Source organism: Lissotriton vulgaris, chromosome 2_1, assembly GCF_964263255.1.
Source record: "Lissotriton vulgaris chromosome 2_1, aLisVul1.2, whole genome shotgun sequence".
NCBI classification, from domain to species: Eukaryota; Metazoa; Chordata; class Amphibia; order Caudata; family Salamandridae; genus Lissotriton; species Lissotriton vulgaris.
The window spans coordinates 1896294182-1896301737 of NC_141687.1; positions in this window are offsets into that span (position 1 = coordinate 1896294182).

Here is a 7556-nt window from a genome sequence, read left to right on the forward strand (position 1 = left end):
AGTCACCGTGAGAGGTGTTCTCACCATGGCTGGGTCTGGGGCAGGATTTATGAGACCAAAAGACCCAGACTTGAGGGTTAGAACCAAGGCATTATGATCACTATCATGCCTTGGTACAACCCTAAACTCTTTCAGCCTATCCCAATGTTTTGCCTCCATCATGATGCAATCTATGATGGAGGTTTGGTTTTCCCTATTATATGTGACTACTCCTGGACAGTCGGGATCTAATCTCCCATTGCACGACCGCATAGACGTTGCAAGGGTGAAAGATTTTATCTGGAGCACCAACGGTGTCCATGCTGTAACTGGAGTGATCTTCGGATCTGGGATATGCCAGAATAAGTCTACCTTGTCTTGTTTGTGAAACTCCATGCTACCCAGAGGCTCGAATTGGCAGTTAAAATCTCCCCCCAAAATTATCGCAATGGAGGGGTCCAAACCTTGGATAAATTGATTGAGTGCTTTAATTGTATTTGATTCCTGCCCCTTTTTAACTGGCTTTGAGTAGATGTTTATTATGGCTACTTGTGGATTACTTTGGGGTGTTAGTAGGACACAATGGACATCCAGGGAATTAGTTTGCATTTAATTTGCCTGGATGCCCAAGTGGGTACCTATCCATATTGATAGTCCACCAGAAGGGCGGCCTCTTCCTGTAGATACTGCTAGGATATCATAGGTTGCAAAAGCCGGGCTTTTGCTCTCCTCCATTGCCCATGTCTCCTGCATCAGGCAGATATCGTGAGCAGCCATAAAGGAATGCCACTCTGGTGTGAGCAATTCGTTCTTTAGGCCGGCTATGTTCCAGGAGATTATTTTTAAACAACCTATCACTGGTTTGTCTAAGCCTTGTGCTTCCCTCCCTCCATTTACTGGGGTATCCAGGTTCCCCTTTTCTCTGGTCCCCTCCTTCTCCACAGAGTAAAGTATTGAGTCGTCCCCTGTGGTGGTGAATGTAACCTTTTCCTCCATTGCCCATCTCCCAATGGCCTCTTTATTAGTAGTTTGTGGTGGGGAGGTCCCCTTCATTTTAATTCAATCCACCTCCTCGAGCACACTGAACCTATTCCAATGGGGTAGAAGGAGGTGTGTAGGATTATGTGGAAACAAATCCTCCCCAAATGTTGGCCTATATTGCATTCTGCTTTATGGTGAGTGGATTCCCCTGTTATAGTGAGTCCTATTGGAGTGGGTTAATCTCCAATTGGGGGTAGGGTAGAAGAATGATAAGTGTAATGGGCATATTTGGGAATTTAATCTGCGGAAGGGGAATTACAGATGTAATCCACAGCGGAGGTGTCCCTAAAATTTATTATTACAACGTCTCCTGACACTGTTTTAGGTCCCCTCCCTATCCAGTCTATTCTTCTAACTGCCAGTATTTCCCCTGATATATTTGGAGGTAGGGGTCTATTTGTGCTTAACCATTGAATGCACTCATTTTTAAGGTCAATCTCTTTTTCTCATTTCCCATCACTTAGGACTGGGACTCCTGTAAGGGCTAACACATATGGTTGTGCTTCCGGTGGTAGGTTGATTATTGGTAACTGACAGGCAGAGGCTTTGGGTGGAACATTCCTGTTCGTTAAAATGCTAGTTTTACTTTCATTTTTACCACCCTTTGGCTTCGAATCAATTTTATCCAAATTGGCAGAGGAATTTCCCACTGTCACTTGGGTTTGGCCGTGTTTATTATTATTAGGTGGGAGGGAAGGTGAAATATGTGTAGACTCAGTGCGGGTAATTGGTATTGCTGGGTTTTTAGTCTGTTTTGAGGTGTTGTTTTGTAAAGCAACCCTATCACTGGACATGCTATTACGTCTGCCACCATCATCAGAATCAGATAAGGATGCAGGGTGTCCCAGGGGATTTACTGGGTCCCTTATTATTTAAGATAGAGTATAATCTGTCGAGCTTTGACACCAGGGATTTAATGTGGGTATCAACAGTCCGCCCCAGGCATGCTTGCAAATCAGCCACCAAGTTAGTGACCCAGCACGGAATTCCTAAGTTCGGATGGGACGTGTTGGAAATAGGGGTCACCAGGTTATGATTGGTCAAGTTCTTTTTGCCCGATTTTTTGGGGGGGCTCTCTTTCTTTCTCCTGGGGCGTGGCTTACCTACTGGGGGAGTTTTCCTGGGGAGGGAGGGGGTCAAAACAATAGGTGAGTCCTCTAGAACTACAGGGGTCTCTATGGATACCTGTGCACAGGGCAGTTGTACATAAGATGATGTTAAATAGGAGTTTTGATCCGGGATATCAGTTGCAATAACTGAGCAGTCACCCTCCTGGCTTTGCAGAGATAGAGTAGGTGTGATTGATAACCTTCTCTCAGTGTTTTCAATTGCTGTGACCACAACCCCAATAGTTTTTGTAGCATCTTATCGATTGCTGTTAAGCTAAGAAGGGGCCGTGGCACTGCCACTTGCAGTCTAGTGTTTGGTCATGTAGCTGCTGGAGTTTGTGTTTTTTTCCCCACTTTACTAAAGGGAACAGCAGTACTGGGTGAGCATAGAATAAAGCAGCAAGAGCCCAAACAAGTAGGCTAGCTTCCTCAAGGTTGCAGAGTAAGTTGCTGGTGTAGTGCGTTTTAGCCCGGAGGTATTAAGTCGAAGTAACAGTACCTTTTGTGGATTGTCCTCACCTAGAGATTGTCCTTGGCAGAAGAAAGGGGGGTGGCCCGTCCCATCCTCTTCCATTCACTGACGGTCACAGACGGCCCACCCTTTGCTCGGGCTTAGCCCGGCGCCGCCCGCGCGCGTCCCGCGGGGCGGGAGGCACTCCTTAGCCTTGTAGCGCCTCCGGGCGCAGGGATGATGTCACTGTGCAGCGCCGGAGCCCGGGGCAGCTGGGAGCTGTAGTTTCCCGCTGCAAGCGGGACCGGCGATGAAGAAACAGCAGCCGTTGCCCTCACGGCATGGACGGTGAAGGAGAGGGTGTTGTTTGCCCAGGGACAGGTAAGAGTCAGCCGTTGCCCTCACGGCACGTGTATTATGCTCTGCGTCCCTCTAGAGCACTCGGCTCTCCTTAGCCTTGTAGCGCCTCTGGGCGCAGGGATGATGTCACTGTGCAGCGCCGGAGCCCGGGCAGCTGGGAGCTGTAGTTTCTTGCTGCAAGCGGGACCAACGATGAAGAAACAGCAGCCGTTGCCCTCATGGCATGGAAGGTGGAGGAGAGGGTGCCGTTTGCCCAGGGACAGGTAAGAGTTTTTAAATTACAATTATAGAAATTGTCATTTTCCTCCTTTAGCCATTTAGTGCTTGCAGCCTACATTTGGGTCACATGACTTGGTATAGCTGACAGTTGGGCTTTGTGTATTCCTCTTAAAATACACAAAGCCTAGACATACACACAATTGAGAGCTTAGTAGTGCCTGAACAGACCATCACTGGCTGGATGGGAGTAAGGGGCTGGGCCCAGCCCGCTTACACTTGAATAAGCTGTATCCTGCCTTCACACAAAGGGCTGCATACCCCTTGTATGGAGCCACGGGTGGCCGGGCACATGTGCACTTTAAATGGAAGCCTTCAGAAACTTCTCCTCCACTTCAAAGGCAGAACTGGGTATAAATATTAGACCTCATACACCAACCCTTCAATACAATTCTGGAATTGTGGATTGTCTGCCAGGAAGAAAGACTACTGTGCTGCTGAAAGGACTGCAACTCTGCTAGATTGCTGCTCTGAAGGACTACTGCCCTGCTGCCCTCCTGCCTAGGTGAGAAGGACTAGACCCGCAGCTCTTGAACCCAGAACCCCAGACACCAAGGGCTAGTTGGCTGGCCTCCTGATTCGAAGGGACACAACAGACTTCTAGTAACCTTTCCTCTGCACATGGATGCTGTAATCTGCAAGACTACCATGCCAAGTGGTGCTACCCCAGTTGATCCCTTGGAAGTGGGCTTAAGGTACTCTGCTAGCCTCTTTAGATCCAGTGGAGACGATGTACCCCCTCTGTTGTGCAGCGCAACCTCAAGCATAACAAATGCATCATCACTGATGTGTGAAAGGGAACCACTATAAAGACCCATAGTGTCTTTGCAGCTTCTTAAGAACCTCCGCTGCACAACGCATCTTCAGGTCAGGCCCTCCTATCCCTCACCAACGGCAGCCTCGATGACAAAATCAGACTCTGCAACGCAGCCTCGCAGCTCCACTGAACCAACACATTGCCATAGCTGTGCAACAAATCCTCAATGCCGAACTTCGCACCCCAGCATCCACGCGCCTTGGAACCGATTAATCAATTTTGCTGCATGACGCATCTTTGACATGGATCCTTGCAATGCTCTGCAAACTAGGACTTAAGATACATTGTTATCCACAGTTGGAGCTTTGAACTTTTTGGCACTACTTGCCTTAAAATCTTTAAAACTGCATGTCTCCAGTTCTACTGATTGGATTTTTTGCTATTTCGGTGTTGTTTTTTCAATACAAATACTTTATTGTTCAAATCTTGTTTGGATCCTTTTTATGTTGTGTTTTCATTGTATTACTGTTTGAAGTGCTGCACAAATACTTTACACATTGACTGTAATTTAACTCTGACTGCTCTGTGCCAAGCTACCAGAGGGTTGAGCACAGGTTAATGCAGGAATGGATTGTGCCCCACCCTGTCAATGATTGTGTTTTCTGCTGGTCCAGGGCTCACACCCAGTCAACCAACAATGCTATTTCTTACATGGAAGAACTCGGACTGATGAAATGTCACAGCAAACAACTGGAGCACAAATGGAGAATGAGTCAGAATAATACAGATAGTTGCCTGTCCAAATACACATTAAAATGTTACCACCAAAGAATCTGGGCCACCAAACGCACCCCTTTAGTGTACTGCATCAATGCCAGCAACCACAGAAGCAAAGAAATAATCATCATTGTGAGGGAATTTACCTCTACAGCAGTCGCTTCTAACTTGATCACCTCTTCACAGGACCTCTACCACAGTCACTCTTTGTTCTTCAGCAATAAAATCACCATAATTTACAGCAACTTCAACCACAACTGGATCCAGAAGACTTCATCAAATGCCTCCCAATCTTATCCAAAGAAACTGTAATACCTGTAGAAAAAACTTCCATCACCATGAATTCTATCCACTCAGGGGCCCCATCGGATACTTGCCCCAACTATGCCTTATCAATCAGTGCCATCCTCACACTCAGTCTGAATGCCTCCACATCTTCTGTGACCTTTCCAAATGCTTGTAAACAAGAAACTGCAAAGAAATCCTCCACTTACCCCTCAATGCATGCCAACTACAGACCAATCTGCCTGTTACCATTCCTGACCACGGTCTTAGAGATAATAATCAGCAGACACCTCAATGAATACCTCAATGACCACTAACTCCTCAACACCACTCAGTCTGGTTCCAGATCCAACCACAGCAGGATAACTGATCCTCATTTTTGCCATGGATGACAGCTGCATGACTCTGGACCAAAGGAACCCAGCAGCTCTCTTCCTCTTTTCCTTTTTGTAGCATTTGACAAGTTCTCCCATCCCACCCTCATCCAACACCTGCATGACAGAACCCAAGTTCACACAGTGCGATGGATCTCTTCCTTCCTGATTAGAAGGACCCAGTCAGTCAGCCTGGCACTGTACACCTCAGACACCTCAGATGCCTTTGAAGTTTTGTGTGGAGTTCTGCAAGAATCCTCCCTGAGCCCGACCCTCTATAACACATGCATGATCACTCAAGCCATCATTATGTGTTCTCACAACATCAACGTCCTTTCCTACACCAATGGCATGCAACACAATCTCTCTCTCATGGACAAGTTGCCCAGTACCCCAATCAAGTTCAATGCCTGCATGATTTAAATCGCCCATTGGATGGAGCCCAACTGCACAAAGCTCAGCACGGAAAAACTCAAAATTATGATCTTCGGGAAGAGCACTACAACTTGGGATTTATTCTGGTAGCCAACAGAGCTAGGACCAACACCCAGCCCCACCACCCATGCCAAGATACTCGTATGATCATCGACAGCAAACACAACATGACCACCCAAGTCAGTGCCATTACTACCTCATGCTTCCATACCCTGAAGAGGCTGAGGATTTTTTTAAAATGGCTCCCAATCTGCACTTGAAAAACTATCACACACACCCTGGTCACATGCAAGGTAGTCATATGAGAACACCCTCTATGCTCGGATACACACAAAACTCAGCAGAAGGCTGCAGACCAATTAGAACTCAGGGGCTACAATCACTCTCAACATCCCATGCCACACTCTGTTACTGTTACTGTTAACACATAAGTTTATTTAGACCATAGTCTATAAACCATACATAGAACAATGGATCGCGTATCATGATAAGACATTTAAAACCACAATTCATTTTACATATTACAGCACTTGTAAAACCATAAGCATACAATATTTAAAACCACAGTTCATTTTATACAATTACAACACTTATGAGGGCCATATACATAAAATTGGGATACTCTATAATTTCAAACTCTCCCATTCTCCTTTGTTGTCTCCATTACATATTCTCGTATTGCTTTCAGAAATTTCCCCAACGCAATTGTAGTATCCAAAGAAGACATTTCTGTAAGGAGGTCAATAGCTTCAGCCCGTGAGGACACCTCATTTTTAAAAAAAATTGGACGTAAATTTTTTTTCCGAATTGCTAAAATACATGTACAATCACACAATATATGTAAAATATTATTCCTTACACCTAGACCACATTTGCAAATTCCATCCGGATGGATCAGGGCCACACTTATTTTTCTTTCAATCTTCCATGGATTTAGTCCCACCCGAATCTTCAAAATTTCATATCTTAGCCATCTACTAGGCAATAAATCCAGGTATGGGTACCGAACCTTCTTTTCCCACTCATTTTTTACCCAATTCACTGATTTTTTTAGCCTTAGATAGTCCATATCTTTTGATCTAGAGTAATCAAGCCCTTGGTCTCTAAGCATCTTTTTCGTACACGCTATATTTAACAGTGGTTGGGAAAGGCTCAATTTCAAGTTCGCAGCTACCGTCGGGAGGGTTTTCTTCACATCTCGCGCCCAGCGTAAGCTGCTTACTCGAATTTCCTCTCTACACCAGATTGAAACCTTCTCATCGCCACCAGTCTCCAGTCGGTTCCAAAATCTTATTAGAGACAATTGGGACTTTACATCCCATGATGTTAAACCCACCTCCATTCTAATTGCTTGAATCATGGAGCTATTTGGTAAGGACAACAACATCTTCACAATTTTTCCTTCTTCCCGGTCCCACCCATTTTTACCACTCAGAAAAAGCACCTCAGCTCCATAAAGCACTTGTGGGGGGATCATAGCTTCAAAAGCCTTCAAAAGCGGTCTGTGTGACATATCGCCATCATCTTTGTTAAATTTTTTCAGCCCACAGACAGACGAATAGGCCTTTGCCTTCTGTGCCTCCAAGTGGGTATTCCACTTTAGTGCGCCATTAAACCAGAGGCCTAAATATTTATATTCATTTACTATGTCTAATTTATCCTGTCCTAAAAACCAATTAAAATTGTTTACCCTCTTTCCAAAACATAGGATC